This window comes from Mastacembelus armatus, chromosome 8, assembly GCF_900324485.2.
Source record: "Mastacembelus armatus chromosome 8, fMasArm1.2, whole genome shotgun sequence".
Classification (NCBI taxonomy): domain Eukaryota; kingdom Metazoa; phylum Chordata; class Actinopteri; order Synbranchiformes; family Mastacembelidae; genus Mastacembelus; species Mastacembelus armatus.
The window spans coordinates 20,552,983-20,571,306 of record NC_046640.1 but is presented as its reverse complement, the minus strand read 5'-3'; the positions used below and the strand labels follow the sequence as shown (position 1 = coordinate 20,571,306).

The 18,324-nt window shown below is 43.3% G+C and overlaps 1 protein-coding gene across 4 annotated transcripts in view; it reads left to right on the top strand.

Moving 5' to 3' along the window:
• Positions 1 to 18,324, top strand: part of pvalb6 (parvalbumin 6) — a 51,861-nt gene that overhangs the window by 11,445 nt on the left and 22,092 nt on the right. Inside the window, exons 2-4 of one of the 4 annotated variants that reach the window (XM_026324845.1) lie at positions 251 to 312; positions 9,084 to 9,165; positions 10,994 to 11,070. The gene's annotated coding sequence lies outside the window, so the exon portion shown is untranslated. Of the gene's footprint in view, positions 1 to 250; positions 313 to 9,083; positions 9,166 to 10,812; positions 11,071 to 15,460; positions 15,488 to 18,324 lie in introns of those variants that run through there. The other 3 variants (XM_026324847.1, XM_026324846.2, XM_026324848.1) reach the window with 3 other exon arrangements.

The window sequence follows — 18,324 nt, the reverse complement described above, 5'->3', positions numbered from 1 at the left end:
ACACATGTACAGTTGGATCAGATCAGATAAGATAAATTCTTTTGACTGTTGTTATTTTATGCTCCTGTGGGTTTCTACCTCGGGGCATATTGTTCTTTTTACTCGCGACATCTATCTCACAGTTGTTACTTTACAGATTAATGTTTTACACACCCATGCGACATCTGATGAGCTTCTAAAATATGCTGCACTTTGAGATTAAAGATGTTAAAATAAGCTCCATAATGACCCTTGCATGTTGTGTCTGCAGGAGCCTGCAGGGCAGTCTGGTCTTCAGGTCTGCTGCTCACCTGGTCTCCTCTCTCCAAGCTGGTATGTAAAATGAGCTTATTTTAGCAGCTTGTGTGGTTTAACCTGATTTAATCATATAGTACGGGGTATAATAATCTAATGCTAAGACGAATTGATGTTGTGGGTCATGAGAAATTGGGCTGATGTACAATGTAAACATGTTGACGTTTAGTTTGGCTCAATATAAGAATGAAGTCATTGTCTAATATATAATATGTATATGAATGAATCAATGAATGAATGAATTGAATTCGAATCAATTTAATTTATTTGTATTTCACCAAATCACAATACAAATCATCTCAAGACACTTTACAAAAACTAAAAACTAAAAATCCCTTATGAGCAGCACTTGGTGACAGTGGAGAGGAAAAACTCCCTTTAATGGAAGAAAAAACCTCCAGCAGAACCGGGCTCAGTTTGGGCGGCCATCTGCCTCGACCGGTTGGGGTGAGTGGATAGAGCAGAGAGAAGAGAACAGCAACAATAAACAACAAATAGACACTGCAGGTTGGTGGGGCCAGTATCTGCAGATCAGCGATATACAGGTCCAGGACCAGGGACACCTGCAGAAGGTACAGAGAGAGAGAGAGAGAGAGAGAGAGAGAGAGAGAGTGGGGGGGGGGTTGGGCAGGGGACCAATGCACCGATGGTCCTCGGGCAGTCTAGGCCTATAGCAGCATAACTAAGGGATGGTTCAGGGTTGCCTGAAGCCAGCCCTAACTATATGCTTTGTCAAAGAGGAAGGTTTTAAGTCTAGCCTTAAAAGTCCAGAGTGTTTGCCTCCTGAACCCAGGCTGGGAGCTGGTTCCACAGGAGAGGAGCTTGATAACTAAAGCTATAGCTGAGACTGAAGCTATAGCTATATGAGTTTAATTCATATAGGGTGGGGGGGGGGAGGGGAGAGAGAGGGGGGGGGAGAGAGAGGGGGGGAGGGAGGGGGGGAGGGAGGGGGGGGGGGAGAGAGAGGGGGGGGGGAGAGAGAGGGGGGGGAGGGGGAGGAGAGGGGAGGGAGAGAGAGGGGGGGGAGGAAGAGGAGGAGAGAGAGGGGGGGAGAGAGAGGAGAGAGAAGAGCGAGGGGGGAAGGGAGCGGAGGAGGAGAGAGGAGGGGGGGAGGAGAGGAGAGACCGAGAGAGAGAGGGGGGGAGAGAGAGAGGAGAGAGAGGAACGAGCGAGGGGGGGAGGAGAGAGAGAGAAGAGGGGGGGGGAGGGAGAGAGGAGGGAGAGAGAGAGGGGGGGGGAGAGAGAGAGAGAGGGAGCGAGAGAGAGGGGGGAGAGAGAGAGAGAAAGAGAGGAGAGGGGGAGGGGAGAGAGAGAAAGAGAGAGGGGGAGGAGAGAGAGAGAGGAGAGAGAGAGAGGAGAGGGAGAGAGAGGGGGGGAGAGAGAGAGAGGGAGCGAGAGAGAGGGGGAGAGAGAGAGAGAGAAAGAGAGAGGGGGAGGGAGAGAGAGAGAAAGAGAGAGGGGGAGGGAGAGAGAGAGGAGGGAGAGAGAGGGGGGGGAGAGAGAGAGAGAGAGAGAGGGGGAGAGAGAGAGGGAGGGAGAGAGAGAGAGGGAGAGAGAGGGGGGGTGGAGAGAGAGATGGGGGGGGAGAGCACAAGGTCAGTGATATTCAATCACAATAGACTAAATGTGTATGTGTACATATAGATAGATAGATAGATAGATAGATACTTTATTCATCCCCCATTAGGGAGATTCAGATTGTCCAGCAGCTCTTATATTTACTTAAATAGAAATTTCACTATAAAATATAATAAATAGATAAAGGCACCCAGTCAATAACATATCAACAATTATTATTAAAAACTCTAATGACTGTGGGGACAAAGGATCTCCTCACCTCTCAGTTCTGTAGCTTATCTATAAGTTTTATATATATATATATATATATATATAAATTTCCCTTCTCACCCCCTATGGGTGGTGTGGGTGTGTCTTCCTCAGTCTCGGGTCCTCTACCAGAGGGCTGGGAGTTTGAGGGTTCTTCGCAGTATCTTAGCTGTTCCTAGCACTGCGCTCTTCTGGACTGAGATCTCTGATGTTGTTCCTGGGATCTGCTGGAGCCACTCTCCCAGTTTGGGGGTCACAGCCCCGAGGGTGCCGATTACCACGGGGACCACTGTTGCCTTCACCTTCCACATCTTTTCTAGCTCTTCTTTAAGCCCTTGGTATTTCTCCAGCTTCTCATGTTCCTTCTTTCTGATGTTGCTGTCACTTGGGACTGCTACATCTACCACTACGGCTTTCTTATTTATATATATAAATAAATATATATACATGTACATATATCTGCATTTACTCAAAAGATATTGCACTTACCTGAGATATTTCTGTTTGTGTTTAAACACACCAACCATGCCAATCATAACAGGCCTACATTTCTCATAAAGTTATGAGTCCACTCAATACGGGTAAGTTTAATTGATTTATTAAAATATATAAATAGATAAATATATACACATTTTTTTAGACTGCAAGAGGAAACTGAAATTGACCCATTTTAAAGTTAAAAAATAGTTAAAAGTATTTTTTCAGTATGAAACATCTGCTTGGCTTAATAAGTGTAATCAACATATAAAATAAAAATGATTAATTTCACATATTTGTGGCCTCCCAACCCCCAAAGAACAATGTAAACAATAGACAATTATGTTGACCCAGGAACATCATTGCTGTTCCTGAGAAACAAACATAACAGGAGGGTTAATAGGTGAAATGTGATGCCAGCACATCACATTTCATCTTCTAACGCTGTTTCTGGATGTCTGTTTCTACAGCTTGGTTTTGCCTGCTGATTTCTCTTTACTGTTCCTCCGAACGTTTCTCCTTGTCCAGTTTTTTTGTAAGATTCTGGACTTCTTTGTGCAGTTCCTTATTCTGCTGCTTCATGGCATTTTTCTTCACCAGCAGGGAATTAAATGTGATGCCCAGAACGTCTTCGTCTTGGAGACTTTTGGAAAGTGTGTGAAATTTCTCCCACAGAGCATAGTTAACCCTGGTCAGATTCCTTATCTCTAGGTTGAGCCCTTCATTTTTCTCCATCTGAGCACGCTGCTTTGAAAACTGTTTCTCCATGTCACGGAGATTTTTGTGCAGCATGTTCTTTTGGTCGACGAGCTTCTTCTTCTCTGTTTTAAATAATTTATGTACCACCTTAAGATTGTTCAGATGTTCAAGTTTTGCACTACAAGCCTGAATATCTTTCCCAATTTCACCATTTGTTTGCTTCAGTGCATCTACTTGCTCCTTCAGCTCGGCATATTTATGTTTCCAGGCCTCTTCCTTTTCGAGCTTATTACGTTTCTCAGAGTAGGTTTTAGTTAGGACTCCGATTTGGATCATGGCAGATTTTTTGTCAGCCTCCAGTTCTTTACACTTTTCTTTTAAAAGCTCTGCGCTCTGGAGCTGTCTGTCAACATCCTGGATTTGTTCGCGCAAATCATCATTTTCTTTTTTCATACCTTTAAAGCTGGACAAGCTTTTTTCATACGAGTCACTGAAATGTTTAACATTTTCGTACTCGGCGCTAAGACGCTTGAGTTCCCACCGCAGGGTATTATTTTCCCAGCTAACGGCCTCATGTGACGCTTTAAGTGCGTCAGTCATTTTTAAAAGAGTATCTTGGTGCGACATTTTTCTGTCAATTTCCTGGATTTCCTGCCTCAGTCGGTCGTTCTCCTGACCCAGTAGCTGCTTTTCTATTTTCAGATCATCGAAGGCTTCACACAAACCTGCATTCTGCCTATACCTGTCCGTGAGCATGGTGACCTGCGCCGTCTTGTCGCAGTTCTCTTTACGTAACCTCTCTGTTTCCTTTAACACCGTATTGTACTTTTCCTCCAGATCACTGGGGACTTTTTCCAACAGGAGGTCAAGTTTCTGTTTGAGTTCCTTATTTACATCTGCCAAGGCTGCTCTTTTGGATTCCATCTCCCTCATGGCTAGCTCTTTGCCTTTCAGGTCTTCAATCTTTTCCCTAAGCAATTGATTTTTCGTTTGAAGTTTGTCGCTAGATTTTTTCTTAGCTTGTAACTTTTCATCGAACGCGTTATAATCTTTTATTTCCTTACTAAGGGAATCTAACGTGTTTTTCAGAGCGCTATGTTCTGCTCTTGCAGCCGCCTCTTTTTCCTGAAGTTCTGAGTATATATTTTCCAGGTTTCCCCGGGAACTCTGAAGCTGTTCCTGGAGCTTCTCAATGCCACTATTGGCGGCACGAAGGTGTTGGTTAATGTAGTCGATGGTTTCATCAATGGACGTTTGTTTACTGGGTCCAGCAGAAGAATAATCAGATTCCTCAGTACGACTCATTTTGTTGGCTTTAAACAGCTGTGGTCGGTTACAACACGCGCAATCACACAAATCCAGTCTCCTGCAAATACTGCTCGGTGTGTTTGTCCTGGGTATTTAGACTAAAATGAGCGTGACGTCACAGTATCCTAGACACCAAAGGCCTGCAGTTGACGTCATTACCTTTAGCAAGGTAAAAAATAGCGTGACGTCACACCATTATAGAAGGGACATAGGGGGCCTGCATCCGATCGGTTGCCATGGCAACAGACTACATGCTTTGGCCTAAACTGTTTATTTTCGAATTCATGAATTAAGATTTATTTAACATTTATTTTGCATAAATATAATGCACTAGTACAGCAACATCTTACCATAAGGGCCATTAGTAGTGGTCCGGAGCTTTCCATCATCCCACACAGACTTCCTTAGGGAAGGAAGGGGGAGCAGGTGGACTGTAAACAGATTGAATCTCAGATATTAGTCAGTCAGGCTGAAAAAACCTGCAGAAAACATTGAGGTGCTTGGTGATGGTTTGTTCATGTATCATAAATAATTGTTTCAGTTAGCAGGAACAAGGAATACGATTCCATCTGAAATCTAGATGGTGTTATGCAAAAGTTTCAATATTTAGGACCTGCATCTACAGACACTGGTATATAACAGGGTAGGTGCTCTCTCCACAGGACAAAGGGAATGATCGAAGGGGACAGATCCAAATCTAATTGAAACAAAATACAAAACAAAACATTGCATTGAATTACATTGTATTAAAAGATGCACAAATAAAGTTTAAATGATCAAATTTGTCTTTTCTTCAACAGTGTATTTCTGATAGAGGAGAGAGAAACGAACAGCAGCAATAAACAACAAATAGACACTGCAGGTTGGTGGGGCCAGTATCTGCACATCAGCAGAGCTAAAGCTATAGCTGAGACTGAAGCTATAGCTGTATGAGTTTAACTTTTAGTAAATGGATACAAGTCATTCCTATGTTTGTCCACCTGTTCTGATACTGATGCTGATGCTGGTCTGACTGTTCTGCTAATGTTTTGAGGTCATACTCATATTGTGTCAAAGCATTTCATTACTCATTACTGGTCACTCAAACTAAATCACACTTTTACTTTACTACTTGACTCTGATCGGCCCAAACACACACGTAACTCCATCACAGCCAAACATAACTAAGCCAACCACTAAACAAAATTAAATGTAGGTAGCACAGTATATGTTTCACAGTGATTTCATTGAGTTTAGCAGCAGCATTTGCAGTGTTTTCCATTCAACACTAATCCCTCAAAAGGAAATTAAAAACTGGACTGTGACTCATTGAGCTTTTCACTTTGTCATCAACAGTTTTCTACAAAGTGAGCATGCTGTCTGAGGCTCAGTGACTCGCTGGAGGTCGCAGCTTTTTTCTAGCTCCCACACTGCAGTGCCACATGGAGTTTACATCACGCAGCATGTTGGGCATTACACTCGTGTTACAGGTGAACTTGTCATTGTCTGGCAGGTCCTGCAGTTGACTTGTCTTGGATCATGGCCCACATCGCGCTCTGATGGCGGCCTCGGCTCGATGCCTGTTAGTCATGAAAAAGAAAAACAACGAAGTCTATCTGACAAAAAAATGAAAAAAACTTAAGGATGTTTTAGGCCATGCAGGAAATGTCAAACACAGGCACAGCAACATGTTTGTTTGAAAAATAAAGAGAAATCTTGGTCTAAAGAGAAACTGAAAATCTCATTCCTCTGCTGGTTACTGGTTGAAGTCAGTTATTAGTTATTCACACTTCTTGTTATTGAGGAGGCTCAGCTGACTCTCATGTTCCCTCAATAGCCCTCTGACTTCCTGCTAACAGACGACTTTAATGCCTCAGTCTGACTAAAGTTAATAATCAGCGAAGTTACAGTGTGAGTGATTCCTCATTTCAGCTGCTGCCACTTCGCTGTTTTCACTCAGTTTATATGCGAAGCTGTTTCTGTTTGTTGCCTGTCAGAAAATACTGTAACACGAAGGACGCCATGAACCGAAATCAAAGTAAAACATTCTTATGTTCTCAGATGCCACGTGCACAAAGGGCTGCCCTCTTCATTTCTTGCTCATCGGCCGTTATTTTAGCTGCAGTTCAAACCCAAACAGATTTTCAACCACAGGCACTGTTGCAGAGAAATTGTGATTATCAGCACTCCACAAGTGGGTTTGAGATGAGCCCAGTGAGGCTGGAAAGATTAGAATTGAAACTATGAAGAAATTATAAACCTCCTGGTTCTCAGAACTTATGAGGAACTGGCACATGAACTTGCTGATCTTTACATATCAGCTACTTGAGGTTTGTTAAGGGTGTGAATTTAGGTCCTGAAATGGTCACAAACACAAGCTAATGAACTACATGAGGATCAGTAAGGCCAGTAAGGCGGCGTGTGAATAGGGGCCTACAGCAGTTTGACGTTAACTTGAGTCTAACACCTAAAAATACATGACGTGTCAGGATCGGTCGTATGATAATGTGACACATGAGGACATAGAGTGAATCACCCCTGTCTTTTTTTATAACAAACCTTACACTCTGCTCTGTTGCTGAGACTGAACACATTAACAGTCCAACAGCACAGTTATTTTCCATGCAGCTCCATGAGCAGGTTCAGTGTCGACCATGCCACCTAGTGATCACAAACTACAACTGCTATTTGGTGTCCTCGGATGGATGGATGCTAATGAATGAAGTAGACCAATAAATAATAAAGTAGTGTAAAACATAGACATGCTTCTTAAGTTCTAGACTTAAGTTCTAGACCCACTTGTTCAGAAAGTAGTAGTCCGCCCAAACATTGGCTGAACAAAGCTTCTGATTTCTCCAGACTGGACTGAAATATGAAATGAGAGCCACAGGTTGGGTCTGCACCAAGCTCCAGGGTGGAAATTAGTTTCTGTCTGAACGACTTTGTCTCTGTCTGTTTTCAGTGAACAGTCAACAACACCAGTCCTAGAAATTACCATCAACAAATGCTCCGTGTTCACAGCCGCAGCATGTTTCCATAATTCAGCTGTGCAGGACGTTCTTATTAACTTGCCTCCTCAACTCTGCAGTAAATCATATTGAATAGAATAATGAGCCAATAGGGTAAAGCTTAAAGCGGGTATAGACTGCCAGTCGACTCTGCCGTACATGACTGGGTGAGAGCCAACAGGAAGCTTATATTTCCTTTTCATCGCTCACTATTGAACTACTGCATCCTGTTCATCTGGTTGGCGTTTGTTTAGTTTTAACGTTTTCCTCTTTGACGGTCAGATGCAGCAGCTTTTTACTTTATAATTTGAGTAACTTTAATGTCCGTGTGGCTTATTTTCACTACTGAGAGGTTTGAATTAATCGTTTTGATTTTGCGTTCAGAGGATTACCACTGGTAACAATCATGGACGGCTGTGCCCCCTGCCTTTGCACGACTGTACAACAATAGAAATGTTGGATACTAATTTGTATTTAATCGCATGCAAATGCTCAGAGAACAGAGCGTAATGTGCAAAATGCTGTTTTATGCTTTTACATCTGTGAGCTTTCACAGTAGAATAAAGTGATTGTATTGAAAGCACAGTGTTTGATTTTAGAGGATTGTACCCTGCACCTGAAAACACTGTTTTTGGCTCCACTGAGGCTTTTAGCTCAGCTGTATGTCTCAACAGGGAAAACACTAATTGATCAATTAGAATAATAAGATACTAAGATGAAAAAATATCAGCCGTTTCTGTGCTCGTGACATTTTAACACAGTGTGCTCTCAATGATGGACCAGTCTGTTGTTGTAGACCATTAGTGTTGCCATTTCACAGCCATCACCCTGCTGGGCAAAATGAAATACTCTTCCAGGCTAATGAATGTAATGTGAATTAATGAGATCAATAGAGTGAGTATGAGACGGGGAAACTAAAGCTGGAGGGGAGAGAGTCAATTATTGGGCTCTTTATTAGGAGAGGCGCACTTGTCCAGTAACAATACATGGTAGTAATTATAAGGTAGTTGTAGTTTAATCAGGCCTGTTGGGCTAATAAACAGTTGGAGTAGGCGTGTGTTACTTTCTTCATCCTGCCTCATTCATTTTGTGCCTTCTTTTACCACACGACTCTCTCATACACACACACACACACACACACACGCATACGCATGCACACACACATATACACACACAGCGGCTGTTATTACCGTCACAGCACAGTAATGTTCCATTACAGCTTGTTTCCAGTATCACTTGAGGACAATGAAATCGAAAGTGAGACTAGAAATCACATCGAAATTTCTTCCAGTGGTGCATTCAGTCACTTGACACAACAACATTCATCTGATGATGTATGTAATGGCCTGGGAGGCAGTGCTCGTCCAGTCACCTCCTTTCATTTCCTCACTTTGTCCTCCAGATAATGTAAAGAAAAGTGTAATGTTTGATCACAATAAATCATTTCTAGACTCACTTTCTCTTTTCCTGTCGGTGGTGGTTTCTGTGCAGGACCGGCAGCCACAGTCTGGTCTGGGATGTTGAAGCTGCAGAGAGTGGACAGCAACGCAGCAGCTTGGAAGGCTAAATCCCTGTAAGTTGGAACTGTGCCCGTACCTCTTGCTGTCCATTTATTTCACAAACACAAAATCTATGAATGCAGAGATGTACAACACACACATTCTGGATGCTGATTGCCCAAAGTGCAGCACATCAGTGTGTGGGAAACATCACATTGCAGACAAGCCTTGGAGCGGTTTCAGGTTTGTTTTTAGAGCTCTGTATAGTTTTATGAAAAAAGCACGGCTGCTATCATTAATGTATTCAAGCAGCTAAGTACTGCTATTTTTAAAAGGAGACGACAGGGATTAAGCTCTGTGTTGGCAAGCATCCACTCTGCTGAAGTGTCCTTCAGCAAATAGGTCCTCACCTTGACCAAAATAATTTCCTGCTGCTGACCCAAACCTCTGACACTGAAATACAAGAAGAGGTTTTCAAATGCTTCACATCTGCATTAACACCAGCCTTTTTATGGCCTGGAGCTCCCACTGTGCCGAACGAGACTTGCCCCTTAATTTGAAATCAGTACCTTTTTTTTCAAAACCAAGTCCAGAAGGCCTTTTACCATGTACCACGTTTTCAGCTGCACCTACAGTCGTGGTGAAACAGTCACACACATGACTGTGCAGATGTGCGAAATAAAAAGCCGTCAGTTTTGTCTTTTGACTTTGGGTGTGGATGTGCGACCTGTGATCTGTTCTGTTTTATCCAGGGCTGTTATGTGGTTTTTGATGAAGTTGTACATGTGACGTGTGGCCCATGAAAAGAAGACACATGACAGATCACAGGACTTTTATAATGTAGTCATCCCACATGCAGCTTTCTTTTTCCTCTCTCTTCCCATCTCTCGTCTTGCTCACCCTTTCAGCCATGACTGCATTTAGCCAGGGGCCAATCGGCTCCTCGTCCTCTGCCCACTACACGTCCTGTCTAATGCTCTCTGTCATTATTACTCACCATGTTACCTGGCTCCATTTTCATCACAACCAACAAGCCTCAGTCCAGGTTTCTTTCCTCTTCTTCTCTTGCTTCTGCCCCTCTGGTACAGAAGAGAAATTATTGCTCCAAAGTTAATTGCAGACTCTGTACTGTAACACAGAAACAGACAGGGTTGGATTAGAGTGTGATTTAATGGATGGAAGGGCATTTACTCTACTCTAAAGTTGATTGTCTTCAGGGCCTGCCAGCATGTGACAGCTTGACATGACTTGTATTTTTGGGGCTGTAAAAGCTCAGGGTTGTAACGGAGTTAAAAGTTCAGAATAATTTTCTTGTAACGAATTAAATTCCTCAAGAACAACCAGAACATTTTCTATAATGCTCTCTACCCTTTCACCTTTGTCCTCTACCTCTTTCTACTGTTTTTGCTTTCCCTCACTTCTCATGTCTCACCCTTTGATCCTCCTTCATTCCTCCCCCAAAACCTTTTCCTCTTTCTTTAGTCTCTCTACCTCCATCTCCTTTCTTCCTCCCTCCTCTCTCCAACTTTCCTCTCCCTCCATTCCCTGCAAAGTGCCCTCCTCCTCCTCCTCTCAAACATCACACAATCCCCTCCTATCCCAATCCAGCGCACCCTCGCTCTCTTCCTCCCTCTCCCTTTATCTCTCCCTCCCTCTCATTTTCTCCCCTTCATCTCACCTCCAGCCAGCCGGAGCACCCACCTCCTCCTCCTCCTCCTACTTCTTCTCCTCTTGAATCTCACCGCCCGCCTGCTCTCGTCCACTTTTCCTCTCTCTCTCTCTCTCTCTCTCTCTCTCTTTATTATACCTTTCACTCCCTCTACTGACTCTTGTCTCTTATTTCTCTTTCTCTGCCTTTCTGTCTTTCTCTCTGCCTGCCCTCCACTTCTCTCCACCCGCTAGAAGCTCATAGCCTTGTCGCTCTCCCTTCAGCCACTGAGGATTCAGAAGCACTTGGGACGAAGACTCAGTCACTGGAGGTAAGTGTCTCTAATGTGTGTGTCTGTGTGTGTGTGTGTGTGTGTGTGTTGGTGCTCATTCACCTTCCTTACCTGCATCAGCTGCTGCTTTAGGAGGCAGATGGGATGACTGGTTAAAAAAAAAAAAAGCGAATAAGGGAAGCCACAGAAAGACTGAGAGAAAAGCCAGGTGTTCTGCAGTATATGTGAAAGTGACATGACAGGGCAGTAAAAAAGATGTAGTAGAGGCACACAGCATCTGCTGCTGCTGCTGCTGCTGCTGCTGCTGCTGCTGATGATGATGATGCTGCTGTCAGAGGAAAAGTGAAAGAAAAGCTTGGAAAAGAATGTATTTTTTTGATGCAGCAGTTTAATTGACTGCTGCATTAAAAAAAAAGACAAAGAAGAGTCAGAGTTCAATAAGATGGAAAGAGAAGCAAAAAATGGAAATGAGGACGTGAGAATAAATAAACCACCACATCAAATATGAACAGGAGAACAACTGACAGTGACAGTCATTTTTCAAGTGAAGGAGGAAAATAATGAGAATGGGATGCTGATGTTTCTCCGCTGTAGCAGCCGCATGCCTGCCTCCTCCTCTCCCGTAAAAATCCCATTCACAAACAGGACCTGAAAATAGGGGATGGTGATTGGTTCCTTGAACACTGTGTGTCTGTGTGCTTCATTGTGTGTGTGTGTGTGAGAAAGAAAGGGGGAGATATGGAGCAACAGAGCGACAGGAAGGGGGGAGACAACCCATTACATTCTTGTGCGGGTGATGCTGAGGCTGTGGAGCAGAGGCTTGAATGAAACTGCAGGGTGTGCACTTGTACGTTAACACTGTGTCAAATGCACAGTCCAGAACTACACAATAATGCAGAGATGGAACAAACAGTGACATCTTACTGTCATAACAGCACAGAGACGAACAGACAGAGTGGTCATCGACTGGGAGGCGAATGGTGATTTTGCACCAGACTTAAAAATCTTTCACCCACGTTGCGTCATTCTCATTGCTGTTCCAGATTGTCATCCCTCTCCCTGCCACCACCACTGATACGATCTCACCATCGCCAAGCCTATTAAATTAACAGCTGTCCAAAGAGCAGTGCAGTCCCGCCTCGCCAGTGCTGGCGAGCTTTGGTGCGCAAGACTTGAAGGGCTGGGAGGTGATGAAGAGGAGAGAGAGAGACAAAATGAAAGCAGTAAGAGGAGGAGGAGGAGGGGAGCTTCAGATGACTTCTCAGTTGGCAAGGACAGAAAAATTAGATAAGATTTGGCAGTAATTTGGAACAATAAGTTGGCATGAAAAATGGTAGCATATGACTGAGGGAGAAAGTGTGAGATAATAATAATAGTCCAATAATCCTGAGGTTGACCACTTATTTTAACAAAAACTACAAATGGCAAACGGGGAATGGGAATGCTAGGGGGAAAATCACTGAATTCGTCTTGTGGAAACGACTTTTTTGCCCATCAGCTCAGAGGGATTTCTTGGCAGTAAAATTCAATAATTGTGAAGTTTTCTCTGAACCACTGATGTCAGTCATATGGAGACCATGAATGTTCATCAGTGATGCAAATAGTGATTAAGATACTTCAGTCAGAACCAAAGTGGTTGAGTTTCAGACTAATACTGCTCTTTGTAGAAGCATGCTATGAGATAATCACCAAAATAAATCGTCACCCCTTAGAACAATGTTATTTTTAGGTTAAAGTTACTAACGAATTCCTGCCTTGGTATCAGGAGGCATGAAGCCATATTGTCAGACTGGGTGTATTATTATCAGTCATATTCTTGTTGAGCTGCAGAAGATTTCAAGCATCAAGTATGGAACACTTTATATTTTTACAGCACTCCTTTAGTGCAACCAGACCACAAGGGTTAGTAGACTGGCATGAAGATATAATTCTGCATCATCTGCATATACATGAACCAATATATTGCCCAAGGGAAAGGATGGAACCCAAAATTACCCAGAATCAAAGCCTGAGCTACCAGGTTCCAAAGAATAATACCTGTCAGGGACATTTGGACCATTCTCGAGAAAGGGGTGGTAAAATAGTTGAGTTGTGCTGGAATACAGAGAAAAGAAGAGAAGTGTAAGACAAAGGACGTAAATAAACATACAGTAACTAGCCATTAGTGTCCAAAAGGACTTTATTTTGATACTATCATACACACCTCTCCAGAGCTTGTGGTTCCCCTCTGCTCTCCTAAACCTGCACATTGTATGTACCAATAAACTTTATCACCACTTCCCCATTAGATATAAAAGTCAGACGGGGTGCATGGTGGCTTATCTTCTCCCCATTTCATGGGAATTCACTGATTTAATGAGTGCCAAGCTCTGTGGGCTGTGAAATACCCAGGTGTGATATAATGCTCTGGGGGAAGGAGGCATGGGTGTGTGGCTGTGTGAGAGAGTTAGACTCCAAAACAGATGGAGAATATCTGTATGATATTATGTCTGTATGTGAGGCTGGACATAGGAGCTAAGTAGAGGGACAGGAAGGAGGGAGTACAGGTGAGAGCAGGTGTGTGTGAGGGGAAGAAGTAAGACAAGGGGTAGGTGTGTGTGGGGTTGTGCAGGTCTGTGCAGGACTGATGCTGCTGTGTTTAGGGAAGCGTGTAGAACCAGTGTAGGGGAAATTTAGGACCTGTGTCAGTGGGATTGAGAAAAATATTAAGTACCATAACAGACAGACTGGGATTTCTGTGTGTGTATTCACAGTGTGTGTGTGTGTGTTCACAGTGTGTATGTGGATATTAAGCTCTGATGAACTGCAGTAGTGCTGGTTTGAGGGGCCTCGTACAACCTGCAGGGAAGAAGGAAAGAAAAAGTGTGTGTTTGTATGTGGGTGTGTATTCTCTTACTTCTTGTCACACTCCTTCCACACTTGTATATCTGTGCTGTGTTGGGGTCAGGTGCAGGCCACCACATGTCAGCACATGTGCTGAACTGAACCATGAAAGAGCTGTCCTGGATCTCTGCTTCAGGCTGCCAATGTGCTTCTCTTTTACCGTTTTGCTGTGATCTTTCCTTGATCCTACTCTGATCATCTGTACTCTCGTGTGTATCGGCCGATTTAGACTATTACAAGGCAAATAAGCAACAAAAAGCAAAGGTTTGTGTTGGAAGGTTGTGGCAAAATGTGCAAATGATTCTTTAACACACAATTATTTCCATTAGTGGGCCAGGCAGATATCTGCCCTGATTTCACTACAAATTAAAAATCTGTCTAAAGCTGTCAAAAGTAATTTGGTGTAATGTAGGGTAATTTTAAATGTAAAAATAGCCACTGATTTAATTTCTGACTCATTCAAGTCTCCAGCCACGCCAGCGGCAAAGTGGTGGACCGACTGACTTACAGACTGAGGTTGCCATCTGTTGAGCCAGTGTGTCTCAAAAAGCAAAAACACCCACATGAGAACATGCATTTCATATCAAGCTGCATGTAGAACTGGTTGATTAGTGCTGAGGTTTCATGTTAAAGTGAAAACCATGCTTGTGTGTGTGAATTGTTTGGGCACCTGTCTTTATCCTATATAGCCAGTTGTCCTCTGGTTGTATCTTCTCTCTGAGAGTGTCTGGAAACAGACAGAGCAAAGCATGATGTTCCAAACATCCATAAAAATGCACTGTGGGAAATGGAAAACAATTTTCTCTGGTGCATTTCTCTTTATCTTTATTCATGACCTCGATTTTTTTGTTTTTATCCATCGCCGTGGTCTTATTCCTCATCTTGTCATTTTCTATCTATTCCCTACTCTTTCTCATTTCACTGATGTTTAAATCTCTTGTCAGCATTAATCTGCTTCTGCTCCATCTCCACATCCTCCAGCACCCGTGAGCCGACACGACTGCCAGATAAGTTATGACTGCAGAGAATGTGGTCACCTCGCCACTGTGGTTTCTCTGCCACTTAAGAGGTTGACTGAACGATTAAAACACCGTTCCCAGCTACAGAACAGACGTAGCTCACAGAAAATTTGCATTTATGTTGATTTTTGACATGAAAAGCACAATTAACCCCGTGTTCAGGGTCTCTGTTTAAAGGATTTCAAGACGGATTTCGAGGATGTTACATATTTTTCGCTGAGGTGACAAGTCCAGGAAACGAATGTGCTTGGTGTTAAATATGAATTGTGTTCATCTACAGTTTTACAAGCACACATATAGTAGGCTTTATGTTGCATTTGCAAAGTTGTCATGAATGTTAAACAATTATATCCTGTAGCAGCACAGATCACTGAACCTTGTCTTGCAGATGCAAACAAACAGGTGCACACACAGATAAACAAACTGTTTACTGATGTGGTGCAGGTCACGGATGAAATGCACTTCTCCCTTTCCCCACATAAATGCCCCATAGAGCATAATGGGCCCAGACAGAAGGCTGGGCTAGGCATACTGGCTCTTTGGAGTCGCCACTGGTGAGTCTTCATCGCCAAGGTCAAGAACAGATGTTTGTGTTGCAGCTGGCATCTGGAGAGCGCTTGAGAATCTTGCAGATGTGCAGGATGATAAGTGAAAAACGTGCCTGCCGCTGCTCGTTCGGGGCTTATGTTTGTGTGTGTGTACGCCGCACACGTTGGTGTAATGTTACGTGCACATGTAAGCATGTTTAGTTATGTGATTGTTTGGACGTGTGTGCAGTTGTGCCGGTGCTGGAGCCGAGCCACCTGCTAATAAGGAATTATGAGCGTGAAGTGAACAGCGTCTATTGAAGCATCAGATGTTGTGGTTTGGCTAATATTTGAATAGGTGATGGGATTGTAGGGCTCCATGCTGCTTTGCCAGACACTGCTCATCTGGATTTTGTGAGGTCATGTCAATGAGTGGAAAGGTCTAGGGTGTTATATTGGCTGCAGTACCTGCACTACTTTACTTTGCTTTCAGGCACAACATGCAAACATGGTTAAGGAATATATCTTTTTAGATGTTCTGAGAGCAAAACTCTTTTTTTAGTCAGTTCTCTGAAAGACTGGCTGTGTCTCAAAGCCCATCAGCATCTGAAGTGTGAGTTTTTCTACCAAGGTCGAAAAGTTCATACTAACTTTAGGCTGTCACAGAGGTTACTCCAGTGCAACAGGAGTCAGCCCGCTTCCAATTAGAAAACCCTTGACCTCTTAAATGAGATCATTAACGAACCCACAGTCTGATGGGAGAGACAGCAGGCAGAAATGAACTGAGACTTTTCTTATTTTAGAGCTTGGACTTTTTTATGGAAAAGAAAAATTAAGTCGGAAGATGATGTGACCTATTTTGTCAAAACCACTTAAAGCTTCCATCTTTGGGGAACACAGCTATGGAATATATATATATATATATGTGTGTGTATATATAGATATATATATATATATATATATCTATATATATATATGTAGAGACACATGGCCTTCATGGATTGGCGCTGGTTCCCTGGCAAACTCACAGGTTCAAGACAGATTAAACAAACAAGAGCTAGTCCAAAGGTAAGAAGTTTTAACTTCAATAAAAAAAATACCTTATCAACCCACAGAGTGAATGACAGCTCAGCTCCATAGCAGACATGGAGTGGGATGAGCTGTTTCCACCGACTGACTCATCTGCAAACCTTTATCTCAAACATTCATGCAAAGCTGCAACAGTTAAGTTAGATGTTCATGCACACAAACCCTGTTTTTAATATTTGTGACTGACATTGTTTCAGTGAAATACAGACGTTCTGTCTAGTGTTGTGTTTATTCTTAGTGGCAGAGTCTGAAAACACTGAATATTTTGTCTCAATCTCACAGCTCGGTATTCAGACCACTACCTCAGTGAAAAACTATTTTGAAAATACATTGAACTTGCATTGTATTTCTCCCTCGGGGCTTTTTTGAGGGTGTATGGGATGAGATGCAGCTCTTTGTAAGCAGTAACATGCATTTTCAAGTCTTTAAATGCTGTGCCATTTTCATTCAGAGTTCAGGGTTTTGAATCGCCACTCAGATGCTCACGCATGTATCTGTGCACGTGCATATGCAGCTGTACTGTATATACCTTTGTAGAAGTGTTCAGGGCTGTGTGTGTCTCTATCCACTTCTTCCCCTGCAGCTATAACTCAGTTACACTGCCTCTGTCTATTGTGGCTTTATGAATGACTGTGCATTTCTTTCCTTTATGTGAATGTGCATATTCTGTCCTCAGCCTCCTGCCTCCTGCCACTTTTCCATGTCTTTGCACGATGGCTGGTCCTGGCAAACAGGCCTGAGGGAAGTTCTAAGCACTTCAGTGTGGACCAAGTGTCAGAATGAACATGATTTAGAGGGGGGGGGGGGGGAGTCTTGTGTACACACATCTTGGTGTGTGTGTGTGTATGAGCAGTCGAGGGTGTGTTACTACTGCTGTAACTGTTTTTTTGCTGCAAGGTCAGTGGAGCACCACCCCCCCATCTCACCCTTTCTCACAGCACTGCAGGTACTGCTGTCAACTGCTGCTGCTGAGCAGGCATCACTGCCAGGGTTAGGGATACAGGGCAACAAACACAGACTGACACAAATTGGCATTTACACACATACTCGCGTGCGTGTGGGCCAACAGTGCTCACTCATGCAAATACACATTCACGTGCATATGCACACAGCACGCCGCCAGCACTGAGAGAGGTGCACTGAGGAGCAGTTGAGTTGCGATGTATGGATCCCGCTCTGCTAAATGCATCCCATCCAACTGTGAGTCTATATTTAGACCATCCTAAACAACCATCAGAGAACTCCATCGCAGTGCAGGCAAGGCATGTGTCAATATACAAAGTAAGTGATGCACGAAATGAAATGGTTGAATAATGCTGTACTTGAATGCATCATTACTAGCAGGATAACAGTGTAGTAGCTTCTTTCACACCAGTGCGTTTCGTCTTGCGGACTGAAGGTCAAATTCCCCTGCAGAAGAAGAAACAAATCTATGGACAATGAAGGCAAATGCCCCCAGACAGCCACCTTTATGTCCAATGAATTTTACCAATCTTTAATCTGAGACTTTAACAACCTCCTCCTCTCCTTGCTGCCACTGTTGCCCCCTCCCCTCCCCCCGTCTTTTCTTTCCTCTCACACCACAGATGAGGTTCAGAATACAAATAGTGTTTTCCTTTCTTTATTTGGGTAGCCTATAAGGCCAGAGGAGAATTGGAAACGTTAGTGAATGTGATCCGCCAAAAGAAAGCGGAGACAACAGCTGCTGGTAAAGCTGCTCCACAGACAAAAAGACGAGAGAACAATGACAGGTAGAAATAGAGAGGGACAAAAAG